The 20,276-nt window shown below is 39.9% G+C and overlaps 1 long non-coding RNA gene across 2 annotated transcripts in view; it reads right to left on the bottom strand.

The window, feature by feature from the left end:
- Positions 1-345: 345 nt before the first annotated feature.
- Positions 346-20,276, bottom strand: part of LOC134326762 (uncharacterized) — a 235,532-nt gene continuing 215,601 nt past the window's right edge. For both annotated transcript variants that reach the window (XR_010014577.1, XR_010014578.1), the window contains exon 7: positions 346-848. This is a non-coding gene — a long non-coding RNA (uncharacterized LOC134326762). The remainder of the gene's footprint in view (positions 849-20,276) is intronic.

The following is a 20,276-nucleotide window of genomic DNA, read 5'->3' as shown; positions in this document are numbered from 1 at the left end:
GCAGAGGAGTTTTCTTGGTTGTCATTTGAATTTGGTTCTCATCTGCCTTTTGTAGTCCAAGACGAAGATTAGCCCAGACTCTATCCACGGTCAAAGATTCTCAATGTTCAGAGGATCTCAGGTCAATAGTGAGATATAATTCTTCCAGTAAGACCTAGGTCTGTCTTTTTATCTGTTTTCAGTGAACATGCCTGGAGCCAGTCCATTAGAAGCCAACCTTATAAAAGTGCTCGAACCACTTCAACTTTCTCCTCTTAATTCCACAAAGCCAGACTCCTTACCCAATAAAATGCACAATCTTATCCCTCCAGCAGATTAACTTCATTTTTATTTCTTGAACCCACAAACTTATTCCCCTGGTTCCTACCCACACCTAAAGCCTGTAGTTGACTATGGTGCACAGAAAGCTTCACCTGAAAGCAATGCTTCTGCATGACCACCACATATTTCACTTAGATCTTCATGAGGGTTTATGTAGGTCCAGCAAATTCTGAAAACACTGAATGCGCAGGGCATCACACACCTCAGGGCCCCATTAACAGCCAACCTACCTATTGTTTTGGAAGGTCGGAGGAAACTGGAGTACCAAGCGTAAAATCCAAACAAACACTTTCAAGACCATGTCAAACATCACACAGACTGTAAAAATGAAGCAATGGTTAAACCAAGGTCTTCAGGAGCTTTACTGGACCTTTGTGCCACTCCAAAACAGTAGACTGACCACAAAACTGCTGCTGCTGAAGTAATCCACATCTTAGAAAAAGGTCACGAAGTACTTCAACTCTACTACTAGGGGTTTTCTGCTCACATCCGACAGTAGCATCTCAGGTGATAAGGCCAAGACTCACCTGAGAATATAAAACACTTCAATTAACCTCTTTCAGGAAATATAAACACTTCCATGTGCACCCTGCTTTATTAAGTATTTTTTATGACAAAACACACGCTACATGCTTTTTGTTTCTTCTAAACGTTGGCACTTCTCTAAACCAGGTTTTTGTACAGTTGGGCTTTCAGTATTGTTGGGCACTAATGCAAAAAAGCAAAAGCCCAAAATGGCTTGGCGAAAAGTGAAGTAGATAAGTGCTGGTCTCCAGTGAACGCTAAACACAAGCTCATTTAATTATACAATATTTCTGGAGTTGTATGCCAAATCTTACCAAAAAATTATTGTGAGAAGAAAACCTGGTTAATTGGCTGTTTAGGCATTGAGCCTAAAAAAGTCCCCTATGAGTTTGAGCAGTAGTGTTGACCACCAAACACAAAGATCAGGGCCCTACTAAATTTACGGATTAATGTGCTTAATTCCATGGACCTCGTTTTTCAAAAATCACAGATTTTAGGGATATTTCAAGAAAAGTGCCACATTTTACGACAGTCATTAAAAAACACTCATGAATTAAATGATAGAATAAATAAAAGCTACAATACACATCACAGTCTACCTTAATTGTTGAATGTAAACCTAAATTGGTCAGTGTTTTGACATGCCCCCTTCTGCGTCCACCCAATCGGTTGGTAGTTCCAAACTCAGTTACCCAAATAGTGCACTAAATAGTGTACCAAACATCTTTAGAGTTTGCTGAGTTAATAAACAAATAAATAAACTGTACATAGACAAACTATTGGCAGCATAATACTTTACTGGCTTGTTCTTTTGAGCACAGACTACAGAGAGATGATCACGTGTGTAGAGAGCACACTTTTTCCTTGATTATGGAATCCACAAAGGGGAAAAAAGCACTCAATACACATATCAAACATTGTCAGCAGACTATATTAAGTAGGGCCTTAACAATGATATACAAATATTAAGGGACATGAATGTAGGGGTCAGTGAGCATTTAACACTTGTTCTTGCAACAGACATTGTTTATAAATACAACTTATCACAGACAGCCAACTCCATAAAATACAGTTATAGCCTTAGATACCTTACCTGGTACTATCTACTACTACTAACTGCAGGCTCCAAATGGCATCTTGCATTAAACATGAGCAATTTCAGACACAATTAGAAACAAAATATGCATGACATGGCTCATCATTGTCGAGATTAACATGTATTTGTATCTTCAGAAACAAAGTTTGCTTATTAAATAGGAGTTTTTAAGTATTTCACAGCCCATGTGGATATTTTTACAACTAGGGAATCAAAAGTCACAGTTATTCAATACTGTTTTCAAGGCTTGCCTTGGATGCACATTACACTCAATAACATCCTTTATTGAAGTGATGAATGAATGGTAAATGGTAAAATCACTAAATTCCTCGCAATCATGCATTGATAAACATTGAAACTGAAACTTTATTGGTTTGTATTTGTCCACTTTGTGAGTGTTTTTGAGGGTGGAAAGAAACCAAATTACCAAATAAAAAACCACACACACACATTGAAACAGAAAGAACGTGTAAAACTATGTAAAGATGAGCACATGTTGCACCAAAGTACTGATAAACTGTAGCTAACCTAAGCAAGACCCAGAGCTGTGAGGATGCCATACATCTGGTCACTTCGAATTACTAAAGCAAGTCACCAGGAGAATCAATTTCTCCCTGCCATGTCTGTGCGTTGCTTATGACTATGTCAGATAAACAAATTGTGAAAAATCAGCAATGGACAGGGTCAAAGATCAATCACACTGAGTTTTGAGTTCAGTGGAAAGCTGTAAAACAGAGCAGCACAGCAGTAAATCAACACCTCCTCACGATGTAGGAAACTAATGCCACAGCAAGTGCAAATCAGTTTTGCCACATATTTTGTAAAAAGCATTTAGTAACTTTTGAGCAATAAAATCAGATTACATAGCAACAGCCACATTAGGCAATAAAAACTATCAAATTCCCAAGAGAAGTACTCACTACTGTGAGACAAGAACCTGGACCTTGTAGTAATAGCTACTGCACATAGACCTAATTAGACAAAAAGAAACCTAGTGATGAGTCAATTGATGAGTACGTCTGGGTCACAATGGGGGACCGAAAGTACAATAATTATTTGCCAGACTTCCTAGGTTTGGCAGGTTGACTGGTCAAATTGTCAAACAAAAAGTCCAAGATCATTAGCGATTGACAGATTGAGTGACAAAAATGATCAAACTCTCAAGCACTGACAAGTTGATTAACAATAAATAGCTGACTTCCTAGGATTAGACAGGTTAACTGGCAGGTTGAATTACAAGAGGTACCAGACTCAAACAATTGACAGGTTGAGTAACAAAAAGTACCAGGGTCTCTAGCAATAGCCATGTTAAGTGACAAACAGTACCAGAGTCTCAAGCGATTGACAATTTGCATGACAAAAATGATCAAACTCTCAAGCAATTGACCAGTTGAGTAAAAATAAATACTAGACTTGCTAGGGTTTAAAAGGTTAAGTACCGGAGTCTCTAGAATTAGCCATGTCAAAGGCAAAGAGTCAAACGAAAAGTCCCAGATTTTCTAGCACTTGAAAGGTTACATGACAAAAATGATCAAACTCTCTAGCAATTGACAAGTCGATTAACAATAAATATCTGACTTCCTAGGATTAGACAGGCTAAATCATACGAGGTATCAGACTAAAACAGTTGACAGAGTAAGTGCCGAAAAATACCACAGTCTCTACAATTAGCCATGTTAAGTGATGAAAAGTACCAGTCTTAAGCAATTGACAGTTTAAGTAAAAGAGTCAACCAAAAGGTCCTAGGTTCTCTAACTAAACAAGGTCGAGAGACAAAAACTCTCAAGCAACTGACAAGTTCAGTAACAATCAATACCAGACTTCCTAGGGTTTAACAGGTTAAATCACAAAAGGTACCAGGCTCAAACAGTTGACAAGTTAAGTCTGTAGCAATATTCACGTTAACTGACAAAAAGTACCGGAGTCCTAAGCGATTGACTGGTTAAGTCAAAGAGTCAAACAAAAAGTCCCAGATCATTAGCAATTGCCAGACTGCGTGTCAAAAATGATCAAACTCTTAAGCAACTGACAAGCTGAGTAACAAAAAGTACCAGAGTCTCAAGCAACTGACAGGTTAAGTCAAAGAGTCACACAAAAAAGTCCAAGAGTCTTTAGAGATTGACAGCTTGTGTGACAAAATGATCAAACTTTCAAGCAATTGACAAGTTGAGTAACAAAAAACACCAGAATTTCTAGGATTTTCTAGGTTAAATTACAATAGGTATCAGACTCAAACAGTTGACAGGTTAAGTGATGAAAAGTACCAGAGTATTAAGCGATTGACTGGTTAAGTCAAAGAGTCCCAGGTTCTCTTGCACTTGAAAGATTGAGTGACAAAAATGATCAAACTCTCAAGCAACTGACATGTTGATTAACAATAAATATCAGACTTTCTAGGATTAGACAGGTTAAATCACAAGAGGTCCCAGAGTCGCTAGCAATGGCCATATCAAGTGACAAACAGTACCAGAGTCTCAAGCGATTGACAGGTAGTGTGACAAAAATGATCACTCTCTCAAGCAATTGACAAGTTGAGTATCAATAAATATCAGACTTCCTAAAGTTTGACAGGTTGAATCACAAGATGTGCCAGACTCAAACAACTGACAGGTTGAGTAACAAAAGTACCAGAGTCTCTAGCGATTGATGGGTTGGGTAACAAAAGGTACCAGACTCTTAAACTAACATTGTTGAGTAGTTACGATTCCAATGTAATGGTCATTTATGTTTGTTTGTTTGTTTATTGGGATTTTAATGTCATGTTTTACACTTTGGCTACATTCATGACAGAAAGGGTAGTTACTCGTACTCTTCAGTTCACACAAGGTTATATCAACCACAGACATGGACAATTTTGTATCTCCAATTCACTTCACTTGCATGTCTTTGGACTGTGGGAGGAAACCGGAGCTGTCAAAGGAAACCCAAGCAGACACATGGAGAACATGCAAACTTCGAACCCAGGGCCTTCTTGCTGTGAGGCGAAAGTGCTACCCACCGAGCCACCGTGCCGCCCTAATGGCCATTTTGAGTAACAAAACTACTAGTCTATAGGCTTTATTAATAGTGCATATAACTACTGTAACGTAAAACTGTTAAATATCACAATAATGCAAAAGATTTGATACAGATACCTTACATATGAAATCATGTATTTTCATCAAGCGTTAAATAAACCCATCAATTTTAGAGTACAAAATCATTTGGATTCAACTGGAAAGCGAGACATGTCTAGGGCCAAATCACTAAGAGAGAACATATGTAGGTATTCAGATGGATGACTGTCCAATTAGACCTCCCACAGAATCAAGCATCTGTCTTTGATCTTGCTCCTGACCTGAGTGCCTTCATCTCCTTCCTCTCATTGCAGATAAGAGGGCGCGAGCCGAGAGTGAGCGAGAGGAAATGAGAGAGCGAGAGAGAGAGTCTGTGCTTTACCAGCTCAGTGTAATTGTACTAATTAGACCTGCTGGGTGGATTAATTGAATGAGTCGGGGAATCCGATGGTGAGAATGCTTTAAACGCACGTGTGATGAGGATTCTCATCCTGTATCAAGTCTCAGCTTTTCCTCTCGAGAGACTGACTTCATTTACCTAGCAGAAGCTAGTATTCATTTATTTCAGTAACTGCTTGATCGTGATTAGGGTTCTAGTAGATCCGGAGCCACCTAAAGATACGATGGTTCTTCAAGAAGTTTCTGCACTTTTTAAAAACTCTATTAATTAAGAATTTCAAAAAACACTTAACATCACTTGTCTACATAGTCACCTTCTGATGCATTTTCCCAGCGTTGTACCAACTTTTTAATGCCATCAGCAAAAAATGTTTTTGGTTGAGCATGTAGCCACTGATGCACCGCTGCTTTCACATCATCACCACATGAAAATCTTCTTCCCCTTAAAGCTTCTTTGAGCGTCAGATGATGCTAAAACTCCGAACTATAAGCGACTCTCAGACACGACCAATTACTACTCCTCCCACCCTCATCGTTTCCAACCATAATGTAAAAGTGTACTAGAAACATGATGGATTAACATCCAGGACAGAGCACCAGTTCATTTCAGTCATATCTAGGAGGCAATTCAGAGCAGCCAGTCCACCTTCTGCATGTTTTAAGAAATTGGAGAAAACCACAGTCCCTTCAGGAAACCTACTTACACACAGGGAGAATGTTAGACTGTTCACACACAGTGACTAAAGGTGAGATGCTGTGCATCACCCACACTACCCTCTGTGCCACTGGGGCCACCCACAGAAGCTACCACTCAAATACAAACAGGAACTTAAGATGCACCATATGGCCATAAGCTTGTGGACACCTGTGTATCACATTCTGTGCATGTTAATCACCTTATTCTAAAACTAATGGTTCCCTCAAGCAGCTTTAATAGAAATCTTTTTATTAGCTTTTGGAATATGACTACTGGGATTCACTTTTACCTAGCTAGAGAAATTACTAAGGATGGGCAATGATTGGGTAATAAAGTCAGAGGGTTGGAAGCACATTGCCCTTTTAGATGTTACTATATACAGTATATCACAGTATATTTAAAATAATTATTTCTTATACTGAAATGTGCTCATTTTTACCAGGGGTGCCAGTAATTGTGGAGTGGACTGTAAGAGGCCCTACCCATCAAAACAGCCACAGACCATTATGTTCTGTCAACATTGCATTTGGAAAGAGAACATTATCTACAGAATGCTGTGGGGTAAAGCATGATATATAACTATATATATACACCTATCAGCCATAGCATTAAAAACAACCCCTTGTTTCCACACACATTGTCCATTTTATCAGCTCCACTTACCATATAGAAGCACTTTGTGGTTCTACAATTACTGACTGTAATCCATCTGTTTCTCTACATACATTTTAAGCCTGCTTTCACCCTGTTCTTCAATGGTCAGGACCCCCACAGGACCACCACAGAGCAGGTATTATTTAGGTGATGGTGGTGTGTTAGTGTGTGTTGTGCTGATATGAGTGGATCAGACACAGCAGCGCTGCTGGAGTTTTTAAATACCGTGTCCGCTCACTGTCCATTCTATTAGACACTCCTACCTAGTTGGTCCACCCTGTAGATGTAAATTCAGAGACGATCGCTCATCTATTGCTGCTGTTTGAGTTGGTCATCTTCTAGACCTTTATCAGTGGTCACAGGACGCTGCCCATGGGGTGCTGTTGGCTGGATATATTTTTGGTTGGTGGACTATTCTCAGTCCAGCAGTGACAGTGAGGTGTTTAAAATCTCGAGCAGCGCTGCTGTTTCTGATCCACTCATACCAGCACAACACACACTAACACACCACCACCATGTCAGTGTCACTGCAGTGCTGAGAATGATACACCACCTAAATAATACCTGCTCTGTAGTGGTCCTGTGGGGGTCCTGACCATTGAAGAACAGCATGAAAGGGGGCAAACAAAGCATGCAGAGAAATAGATGGACTACAGTCAGTAATTGTAGAACTACAAAGTGCTTCTATATGGTAAGTGGAGCTGATAAAATGGACAATGTGTGTAGAAACAAGGAGGTGGTTTTAATGTTATGGCTGACATATATAAATAAAAAATAATAATAAAAAAATGGACTAATACACGTTTTATGACTAATAGTTTAGTCATAGTTTAGTGATGCTGAGCTTTTACTCCATTCCAGTCAACACTTGGCTTATTGCTAATTTTTTCTGTAAGTTTGTAACTTCATGTGTGGCCTGTTGCTTGAGCTAGGGCTGAGCTGTTATTTCTCCTCAATGTTTGTACAAAAACAGCACTTAAGAGTTAATCAGCTTTTAGAGTGCAGCTAACCAATAAACTGACTTGTTAATAATGTGGCATCATATGACCACCACCAGTGCCATGTGTAAGGCTCTGAGCTGCTCAGTACAACCATTCTCCCATCAATTATGTCTGTGAAGACTGATGGATGTATTTTTGACTGTACCCACCTCTAACCCTTCATTCAGGCGGGCAGCGATTGCCCTCATTGCCATGACGGTACATCGTAATTTACTGGCTAGTTATCTACAGAGCGCATAAAAAAACAATTTGATCTCAAATCAGATTCCATCCAACCCATTTTACCCAAAATCAGATGTGTTATCATTAAATATAAACGTTTTGAAAAATCACTCGTCTATAAATTTCATCCCTGCATAGAGCATCACTGTTTGTGCAGTTAATATGACAGCAATTAATATTTGCGATCGCTGTTGTCTATTTGAGGAAGTTTGATACTGCGACAATGTGTTTTTCTATCTCTTGTAGGGAGGGAATACTATCGAGTAATAAAAAACACAGTGTACAGTTTTACGGTGGTAAAAATAATACACATACACTCTGCTCAATGCTTAATTCCTATTGGTAATCGCCACATTGCTTCACACCTAATTTGCTCAACTTTCCTCAACATTTTTTGCATCGCAGACTCTGCCCACTTCACATTGCTAATGTTTGTTCTGCCTCTTGTAACTAGAACATCAGCCTATTTCAGTTACCACCTTACCTTCTGTTCAGACCCGCAGTGCAGCCAGTTGCTTCGCTGTCAGTCTGAACGTAGGGTAAGGGGGTGGCTGTATTATGCTGAATCCACTAATACCAAAACAACATCATAACTTTGATCCAAAGGACAAATATTAATATTAACAAAAGCTTGATCTATTATCTAAAACATGCTTCTTTAGTCGGGAACCAGATCAAGAAGGTAGGCGTAGGGCTCAACCCGTTTATAGATCAGAACCTGCTGTTTGCTACTGTCTATCACCACTATTTCTGGGTCAGTGGATTTACCAAGGCAGACATGTTTCTGAGGTGCAGTTTGCATGATTCTAAACCGGTAGACCACGTCCAAAAGTATGTGAACACCTGAAATCCATCAGACATGGACAAATCAAATACCACATGGTTTGTTGAGAATGGTGTGGAGAAGCTCAAGTGGCATTTAGAGCTCTGACCTTAAGATGAACTGGATCAGTGTCAGTCTTCATAAATGTTCTTTTGACTAATTGGGATCAAATGAACATGGAAACAAGCCAAAAATTTTAAAAACCTTTACAAACTAGTGGGTTCTATTATAGGCATGGGGTGGGCCACTTTATATTAAAGCACATGGCTGTGAAATAGGAAGCTTTTTTAGTCTCGTAGCCTGTGTACACAACAAAACAGATAAACTTTGGACACCAAACCCGTCTTGGATGATCAGCTACATTTAGTTCAATTGTGACCACTGTCATTATTTGTTTAATAGAAGATTACAGCTTCTTGAAAGCCTCTCTAATCCCAGAAGCCCGTGATGAATTATTAATCAACAATAATTACAGTCCTTTTCATTCATAAGCACTCAGTCACTCAGCAGGGTGGAATGCAGGACTGCTCGTGGACAGAATCATGCTCGGTGAATCTCAACTCTGTAGTGTTTTATTCATAGACATCTGTGTGCTGGGATCATGTGAAGCCTGTAAAGTAACCTTTAGCCGTTGACAGCAGCTGTTCTACAGGCTGGAGGTGCATGCAGATGTCCCTTTGTGCCTCTGCACTCCTGGCTAGGCTTGAATCTCCGTCCGTCTGCCAAGTAAAGCCTGACCACATTAAATGGAAAGGTCTTTTTAGGTCATAACATGCAGCAAAGGAAAACATTCCCTGAGGTGAGAAAGCAATTGACAGTAATGACCTGGATGGTTGTATGGACGTATGGAAATGGGCTAATACAAAATGTGAAGTACCAAGTGTGGTATTATGTGTTATACCTCCTGAGAAGTGTACCCTTTCTAATTACCGGATTTGGCTACTGAAGATTTTACTACAATCGACAAGCACTGGTAGTAAAGAAGCTTTTATTGAAGAGTTTGGTGACTTTTAATATGGAACTCTTAATGAATGACAACTTTCCAACAGGTCAAATTTCTGCACTGCTAGAGCAATCTTGGGCAACTATCAATGATGTTATTGTGAAATGGAAACCTATAGGAGCAAGAACTGCTCAGCCACAAAAAACTGGAGCTGTTCTCACAAAATACCTCACAAACTGGCTGAGGAATAAATTCCAGAACAAGTACTGTAAGTTCAGGAGCCTCATGAATTTACTTTTCATCGGTAAATAGCCACAAGCATGTCCAGATAAAAAAAGTTTGCTAAATTTGGTGTTGATAAGTTTCATAGTTCTTGTAACACATTCAAGCCCTCCAGTCCTAGAGGCAGTAAAGCAGCCCCAGAACAACATGGATCCTCCATTATGTTTCACTGTAGGTATGGCACTTTTCTGTATAGGCTCATCTTTCTATATAACTTTTCCAGAAGGATTGTCACTTGTCTGTCTGGGGTGCCCCTTAACATCATGTTTAACACTCCTTGGTTACATTAATGACAGGACAGGTAGTTACTGGTTACACAAGATTCATCAGTTCACAAGTTTAATGTCTAACACAGTCATGGGCAATTTAGTATCTCCAATTCACCTCCGATTCAATTCATCTCCAAGACACCGGAGCTCCTAGAGGAAACCCACGCATACACAGGAAGAACATGCACACTCCACACTCCACACAGAAAGGACCCACATTAAGTGCCAGGTTCTAAATAGAATAGTTAATACTTTGTTATGGATAACAGTAAAAATGTCTGATTCAGCTGTAAACGTTAACAGTAAACTATGCATGAATGAACAACTGCTGTAATCTACAGACAGATAATACAGGGGTCTGACGATATAAAGATGGGATTGAAATAGCTTGATATATTACATGGTTGTAAAGTTATTCAACTTTAAAGAAAATATGTGGTGGAATTAATTTAAGCTAATACTTTTTACATGTTCTTACTCATGCAGTAAAGTTAATGGCACATGAAACTGGTTCATAAAAGGTGTGCATGTGTGCTATCCTCTACACAGTACATATCCTACACTACTGTATGTAAAGTGGAACAGTCACTTTGGGCTGGGAATATCACAAAAAATCAATAAACAATGAATAAGAAAAATAACACTAATGTCACTAGTCCATTTTCCCCATTTGTATAACGAGGTCTGTGGTAGCTGGTGAACGTGCCCCGGGTTCCCAGCGAAGCAGACATTACAGAGCTCAGAAAACAAAGGCCTCTTATACCAGGCCTCCTAATTAGTGCTGATCACCCGCAGCCGTGGGGCTGACTACTTAAGCCAGCTCCACACAGCAGCGGGTGTCGCACCTTTGTTTGTTTTCCGGTCCGTGGTGGCAGCTCGTCCACACGTTCGTAGCCTTAGCTGGTAGCCCTGGTGGCGTATGCCATTCGGGTAAGTAAAACCGCAAGGTTTGAGGTAACTGTTGGTCTCGTAGATATAGTGTGGTGCGACGCGGTGCAGTCCTCGAACTGCAGTTCATTTTGCGCTAGCATTTAGCGTTAGCGGTTTCACTCAGCGCTGTGTTAAAGCGCTGAAGGTATTCTGGCATCAGTGCCTTCAGTTATTCTGAACATTGGATTCTCTAACCGCTGGGTGGCGACTCCGCTGAGCAAGCGGTTGCCGTGCCAAAGACCCCGGTTCGAATCCGCAGTCTAGAACTGCCTAACTTTGTTTATTTGTTTCTTTCTGGTTTCAGATTGGTGTGTCAGCTCCGCGATCCAGAGCGCGCCGACCGGTCACTGCGATAGTTAGTCGCGGTGTTGGGTCTAGCGCTCCTCGGAGTTCCCCTCCTCTTCCTTCGCTCCGAAGCGTATTAGAGGTTCTCGCGCTCCCGTTTTCCCAGCACCACTACAGTGCGGTGGTAACGCTCCCGGCTGCCACGCGGCTGACTGGGGTTCGCGTCCCGCTTCCTTCTGTTTTGGTTTCACTTTGTTTATTTTTCATTTAGTTGCGTCAGCAGCTCCGTCGGAGTTTCCGATCGGGTTTTTTGTGTTCTGTGTTTCGTTTGCTGTTTATCTTTCTGTTGTCCTTTATAATTAAATAAACTATTATTATTTTTATTTACTTCTGCATTTGCGTCCTTTCTTCCCACGTGACAATTTGGCTTCTATTATAAATAGTTTTGCGAAAGAATAAGGCCTGGCATTTGACATCATTTTGGTAATAAATCCCCTTAAACAATAAGGTGAAGTGGTTCATGTTCTTACTATGTCTTCACATGCAAACTCCTGTATAAAAATCAATGTATGTGTTGGCCTGCAATGGATTGGTGTTCTGTCCAGGATGTTTCTGCCTTGTGCATGATTATTGGGCAGTACCAGATCCACTGTGAACCCTTGACCAGACAGAACAAGTCATTGTTGGTGCACCATCAAGAGTATAGCCCTTTTTAGCCTTCCCTCCCTTAAACAGATCAGATAGGGGGCACAGCCTAAACTTGAACCTAAGACTATATGACTGGAGGAAACTGCTAGAAAGGGCATGATTTCCCAATAAGGGTCACTGCAACATCGACTCCTATTGTCCTGTTGATAAGCCAGTATCAGCAATGCAAAAGACAACGATAATAATAACATCTTAGTTTTTGACCATTAGAAAAGCTACTATTTTGTGCACACTGTATAAGGAATTGAGTCTGTCTGAAAACCTAGTGAGCTGCCTTGTTGCCTACTGCCTACCGAGGCAGCTGCCTAAACAGAGAGGATTCTAATAAGACATCAAACTTATAAGAGAGGTTATTTAGATGCACCACTTAGAGATTATGGCGATTACGTCACCGCAGTTTTCTCTTAAGCTAACACAGTTAGCCTCAGGCCATTCAAACTAATGGTCTGAGGTGGCACAACCCACAAGCCTGACAGATAATGTCTTCCTCCTTGTACCTGAAAATGGTTCAATTGTCAGGACAGCCCTCTTCTCGGGAGCACACGTAGGGTGATGTAAAATGTGTCTATGTAGAGAGCTTACTAGGTTTTTCAGACAGACTCATTGTGTGCAGATTGAGACACAGCCCCCTGCCTTGCTTGAAACAGTATCCTCTCTGCTCTGTGTGCAGTCCAATACAGTGAATTTATGGATATTTGATATCTGAGTTATTGTATACATGCTGTAACACTGCATTCTATAGATTATGCACCACTTATCATCTCTTTATTTGTTTAATTTGCTTCAATACCTTTTAATATTGGCAGTTGTTAATTATGTATTGATTAAATATTAATTTAGTAGGTGCATTACTTAAACAGTACATTATCCGATCAAGGACGTTGAGTAAAATGCCCAAGAGGTTGCCAGATTTCTGACCTCGTGCTGTTTACAGAGGTTCAGATGGCATCTTAAAACCTAATTGTAAAGCCCTATTACTTAAACAGTGTTGCCACACCTAGCTGTAATGCAAGCGCACCGTAACCATTCTGCATAATTAGTTATACAACAGTTAGTTCCGACCTTACAATCTGATTGGTTGAGAAGCGTCCTAACCGTGCTGATATTCGTGATAACAGCACGGCCTTTTCACACCACAACTGTATTACTCCGCTGACGCGTTGCCAGTAACGACAAGCTTCATGCACATAAACGCGCACGCAGGCGACACAGACTTTATTCCCGATGACGTTTTAAATCCGTTATCTGATATACAATCTAGCGCACTGTGTAGGGAACATAAATCCGCGATCTGATACACAATCTAGTGCACTATGTAGGGAACATAAAGCCGCGATCTGATACACAATCTAGTGCACTATGTATATACAGTATATATACAGTATATGTATATATAAAATCAATACTTTTTAAATAAACTTCTTATAATTAAACGACTATAATGGTGGAATTATTTTGATAAACACCACATCGTTTAATTTTGTTAAGCCGTTTTGTTCAGCACTCGGCTTGAGCGGTGTGGTGAAACGTCATCAAAGTGCGAATATGAGACGAATCTGCATTTGTGTGGAATAACCATCAAATCAACTCTGAAAGCTCCACATGTATCTGTGTTTAGCTGGATTTTGCTCACTGTTTCACTTTTAAACTTGTGTTACAGCTCAGGGTTCTGAGAAAGTGTAAGAATCAACTTTAAATAAGTCTAAAACGCTTATTGTTAAAAAAAAGCTTAATGTAACTTAATGTATTAAAAGAATGACATAGAAACACTGAATCTCTCTTAATTATTACTAGGGATGTAACAATGCACCACAAGGCAGTTAAAAATCGGTGCACATGTCCCACGATTCGCATCGGTTATTCATGTAAAATGAATCCATATTCACTTTAAACAGCAGAGGGCATTGGCACTATTCACCTCGCCTGGTTGACGTCACTACAGTTGTACAGGATTTTCCAGCCAAAGTTATTCATGTGAGGATACTTTCTTTATTTGTATTATTAATTTATTTATTTAATGTGGGATTTGTTTTAAAATTTAATTTAAGTTTTTTTACACAAAAAGGGAAATGTGCAGCATTGTTTTGTACAGTTTGTACCTACCTCAGAAATAAAAGGGCATTCATTATTTAGATTAATAAATAAAATAAAAGATTTTATTTTAGTTTTTTAAGAGAAATAATAAAAGGAAACTTCAATTTCATTTTGTTTGTTTGTAAAAAAAAAAATCAGTAAAAAATCTTATTTTTAACACAGTATCGTGAATCGTATCGCATCATGGGTAGAATGTATCATTACATCCCTGCTCATAAGTTTTCTCCACTAATAAAATTTCTCACTCGTTGTTTTAGTACAATAAGTCACGTTAGGTTTTGTTCACCATTGTGTAAAAAAGTGAAAAAGTGCTCATGTGAATGCACCTTTACTTAATGGAATACGGTATTCCAAAATCAAGCATCTCCACGATTAAGAAGCATAAGGAAACAATAAAGAAGTAAAGGTAAAGTGCAGCTTTTATTGTATTTTTAACGTTTTCTATTGTATTTCAGCGTTTTTTATATTTGTTTTACATCAGCCTAAAATATAGCAGTATACTACAGTATCATGACATGCATTAACAGGTTTCCTATACATCCTTATGGGAAAAAATACCTTGAAACTAAACGCCTTTAAAACTCAAAGCCACTCTCAAAATCAACTGACGAGTTTAAGGTACCACTGTATTCTATAATACATCATTTTTGGCTCTTTAGTGCACAATTAACTCAAGAGTATTAATCTGTAACAAGTCCACTCTCAAATCTCTGGCAGAATGTAATCTTAATTAGATTATTAGCGGGCATGTAAACGCACGAATAACATCTCAAATCTTTAGTTCCAGTTTAGCGATTAGCCCAATCCACCAGAGACCTGCCCAGCAAACTCACTGCCCTTAAACTCATAATGTCTGAAATGCAGACTTTAAAGTAATCTATTACCGTTCACCAAGAGACCTACTAGCACGGCCTCTTCAGCTCTGGGGTTGCACCATTTCACCCGGCCACTCCTTTGGGAAGTCGATGTTGGGTCAGCCCCTAATTTAGCTCTGCATTTTTTAGGACTGCAGTTGTAGTGGGAAAGGCTGTCAGAGGAAGATTGATCTGATTGAGCCAGCGGGGCTGGATGTTTTGGTTGGTGTTGCTAGAAGTTGTTCAGTGTGTATTTGTTTGGATCCCAGATTCCCAATGCAAGTGTTCGTGGTTCCACCATCTGCTGTTTGTGGTCTGTGCCACCCTGAGCAATATTTGTACCTGTCTGTTTACTCTGACTGACTTTGAAAAGCCCGAGTTGTGAACCATTAAGAAGAAACAACCAAACACACATTACAAAAGAGCCGTTTCTTCAGTGGCAGTTTTTTTTAAGACTGTAAGCCTCATTTGGCCATTTTCTCAACTGATCTGTTTTTCCAAATCCAATCATATTGCAAAATTACTTTTAATTATTTGAATGATTATTTCAAATATCATTAGCAATCCACACATACACTGATCAACCATAGCATTAAAACCACCTCCTTGTTTCCACACTGTCAATTTGATCAGCTCCACTTACCATATAGAAGCACTTTGTAGTTCTACAATTACTGACTGTAGTCCATCTGTTTCTCTGCATGCTTTGTTAGCCCCCTTTCAGGCTGTTCTTCAATGGTAAGGACTCAATGGCCCAGAACCACTACAGAGTTATTATTTGGGTGGTGGATGATTCTCAGCACTGCAGTGACACTGACATGGTGGTGGTGTGTTAGTGTGTGTTGTGCTGGTATGAGTGGATCAGACACAGCAGCGCTGCTGGAGTTTTTAAACACCGTGTCTACTCTATTACTGTCCACTCTATTAGACACTCCTACCTAGTTGGTCCACCTTGTAGATGTAAAGTCAGAGACGATCGCTCATCTATTGCTGCTGTTTGAGTTGGTCATCTTCATCAGTGGTCACAGGACGCTGCCTACAGGGCGCTGTTGGCTGGATGCTTTTGGTTGGTGGACTATTCTCAGTCCAGCAGTGACAGTGAGGTGTTTAAAAACTCCATCAGTGCTGCTGTGTCTGATCCACTCATACCAGCACAACACACACTAACACAGCACCACCATGTCAGTGTCACTGCAGTGCTGAGAATCATCCACCACCTAAATAATACCTGCTCTGTAGTGGTCCTGTGGGGGTCCTGACCATTGAAGAACAGCATGAAAGGGGGCTAACAAAGCATGCAGAGAAACAGATGGACTACAGTCAGTAATTGTAGAACTACAAAGTGCTTCTATATGGTAAGTGGAGTTGATAAAATGGACAGTGAGTGTAGAAACAAGGAGGTGGTTTTAATGTTTTGTTTGATCGCACATGATACTGTGCAATAATGAAATGTCAAGAATAAAGCAGGACAGCTAAGTAAAAACAAATGGAAGACTTGGCAACCGTAACTCTTGTGGCTCATATATATTATATTTTTACTATCCACTTCATTTTAGTTGGGGTCATGGTTGGTCCTGGGAACCATTGCGGGTAACACATATTTATCCTTGTAATCCCTCACCCCTAGAGACAATTCAAAGTAGCCAATCAATATACAGTCATGTTTTTGGGAGATGGGAGGACAGTCCCATATATGAGGAAAGGTATCAACTATTAAGCATAGGGCAGCCCAGCATACCAACCAGCGCCCTTGCATATTGTACAGGTGACTACATAACAACACCAGACAACACAATGCACCAACCACAAGCTGTTCCGCAACACCGGCATTTAAAACTAAGCCCCCTGCTGATCTTAATTGCCTGATACTGCAATTCCTCTCCCCTGCTGCTCTACGTTGCACCAATTACTGCTGTGAATACGCTAATTTTTACTTGGTCTGTGCCAGTCTAATATTTTTTTGGGTTAATTATAATTCAAATGTATCAAATAACTGGTAACAATTTACTTGGATCCTCCATCATGGCTTACAAGTATCATAAAGCTGCCACGACAGATAGCTAGGATGCTATCATGACCATTACCAATACTAATAACTAAGACCCTACCTAATTTACGGCCGTGAAAATCATGTCATGTACCATAAAACAAGCATTTTCCTGTGTAATATGCAGTTTGCTGTTAATCCTACGGCAATTCAGTTAGCAATTGGTTAGTCAAAATGTCAAAGACGTCAAAGTCTAAAGCAGCTAAAAACACAATTTAGGTAACTTAATTAAAACTCCCAACCAATTCTGTTGATGCGAAGGAGGGCGCGTTAGGGCCCTACTGATAACATAAAACCGTTATAATAGTTAACATTAGTTGTATTAATAACATTAGGCATGCCAGATAGGCAAGTGTTTGAGGAAGTAGATGATCCAGCCTTTTCCCCCCTGAATGGACCAGTCTGTTGAGTGCCTGACTGGGCAAATGTCACCATCAAGACTCAAACTCTGACTATAAGAGACCCATCAGTGATGGTGGGCTACACAACTGTCAAACATATTCATCTTTAACAGTTTGTCAAACTTCTAGTAATTATTTCGTGTCATACGTTCATCTAAGTGTTTGACAGAAAGCCAGAATTTCTGCAGCTTTCCTTCACATTATCGATATTATCAATTTAATTCACTCTCTTATTATTTATTTATTTTTCACTGGGTATTGTAGCCCATCCAGCAATCTGAGAATCAGCTTAAAGTCTGTACATCCTGTCAAAAAATTCATAACTGCATACTGAAAGCTAACTGCCAGGATAAGACTGGAGGCTCCTGGCTCAGAGCAGAATTCCGTCTGACTTTGCTGGGAATGTCAGTGTGACATCTGCTGATATATGCACGGCAGGACTAGCAACCCGACTGCCAGAAATGATTCAGCACGTGGATTTCGGAACGTGATTGGACAATTTTACAATAAAATACACCTCATGGCTGAAAGCATCCAGGCACTTAACCAAAAGCTTGTTGGACTACAAAATTAAAAACCATGGGCAGTCATATGTTGTCCCCACAAACACCGCACATATACCAGCCTTCTCTCATGTGTGGGGTCATTTTTGTATATTTAGTCAAAAGAGAATTTGTGAGGTCAGGCTTTTCAGATTAGTCCAAAAAGTGTTCAGTAGGGTTGAGGTCAGGGTTCTGTGCAGGCCACTTAAATTCCTCCACACCAAACACATAAAGCCATGTCTTTATGGGCCTTCCCCAAACTGTTGCTGTGAAGTTAAAAGCACATGATTTCTTGCTGGAGCCTATCCCAGCTTTTCAATAGGTGCAAGGCACACAGTAACACCCTGGACAGGGCGCCAGTCCATCGCAAGGCAGACACACGTATACACACACCCATTCACCTGTAGGGCAATTCAGTGTCTCCAATTAACCTGACTGCATGTTTTTGGACTGTGGGAGAAAAACCGGAGCTCCTGGAGGAAACCCACGCAGACACGGGGAGAACATGCAAACTCCACACAGAAAGGACCCGGACCACAGTCTTTTAATAAATAATAAACCAAATGAAACAAATGAAAATATAACAGACCTACCTGATTATCTATCGTTGACAGTGTTGTGTAAACTAAGGTTTTGGCAATCTCACTCACCAGTTATAATCACAATAGTAAGATTATTATAAATTAAATGTACTCAGTGAAAATTATATTCATTTTCCCAGCGCACCTGAAGTTTTCGTTTCTTTGGAGCCGTCCTGTTTATCCAAAAAATCGAGAACATTAATGTAGGTGTAACGTTAATGTTTTGAGTTGGGGGAAAGAAGATGGGGAGGGTTTAAGATTTGTTTTATTTGATAGCAACACTCAGAGTTCAAACAGTTAATGTAGGTGTAATGTTAATGTTTTGAGTCGGGGGAAAGAAGATGGGGAGAGTTTTAGATTTGTTTTATTTAATAGCGACACCCAGAGTTCAAACAGTTCAAGCAGTTTCATAAAACTTGCTTAATAGCGGTCAAGTTTAATTTTATTTCTAAAATACCTGGCAAGCTGTTTCAAAAAATGGTAACAGGCTGCAAATGGCCCACGGGTTGTAGTTTGAACATCCCTGCTCTAAGTGAACCCACCTCAGGCAGGTTAACAGATGCGGTTGGCTACTGCACACGTGTCGGAGGATGTGTGTGTGTTAGGTACGACCCTCCTTGGTCAGGGTAGGAAAAACAAATAACTAATTGGCAGTAGAGGAGATACAAATGTGTACATGGATACAATATCGGGAAAAAGAATACATAAATATAATTAAAAAAGTTATTATATATTAAATAAAAAATGTAATAGATATTTATATACGTACATACACAGTTATGCAAAATCACACCCTGTATGTACCTGAACAAATGTCATGTTTTTGTAGGATTTCTTCCACTTTTGCATTATAATTTAAACATATTTAATTTCCCAGTGGAGAGCAGCGATCTTACCCAGCAGTACAACAACTGCAGGCTAGCACATGCCCTCTTCTGACACATGTGAAGTCACCGAGGCGGATGCCTACTTCCACTTATGGAACAAGACATTTAAGCCAGGGTGTCCAAATTTGCATAAAATTGTATTTTTCAACAAAAGAAGAGTAAATTCCTAAGTTTATAGTACTTAATGTTTTCTAGGACGTTCAATGTTTGGTGCCCTGCATGAAACTGCCACCATCACCTAGTTGTATTCTTGCTTTGTTTTTGGATGGTGAAGGACTCCCTGTGACCAGGATCAAGACGATGCTGTTACTGATGAATTAGAGTTAAACTGACTTCCATCACTTGTGAGCTAAATTAGACTTGCAGTCTATGTACAAAAAATACATGAAACATCTCAGTTGCATGTTGGGTAATTGACTTTCCAGCCGACACTATGGGACAGCTGGTGGTGTGAATGCCGCTGAGCATAAGGGTCTTGGGGATATGGGTTTAAACCACCCATCTGTTACTGTGTGTTATTGGTTTTGCATATTTTCCCTATGTTAGCGTAGGGGGCATGCAGAACGGCTACTCTAAATTGCCCCTAGGTGTGAATAAACTAAACGTATGAGTGTGTGTCGCCCAATGATGGATAAACCCCCTGTCCAGATGTTACTAAA

This window comes from Trichomycterus rosablanca, chromosome 14 (assembly GCF_030014385.1).
Source record: "Trichomycterus rosablanca isolate fTriRos1 chromosome 14, fTriRos1.hap1, whole genome shotgun sequence".
In the NCBI taxonomy this organism is placed as follows: domain Eukaryota; kingdom Metazoa; phylum Chordata; class Actinopteri; order Siluriformes; family Trichomycteridae; genus Trichomycterus; species Trichomycterus rosablanca.
This window is presented reverse-complemented; position numbering and strand designations above follow the sequence as displayed.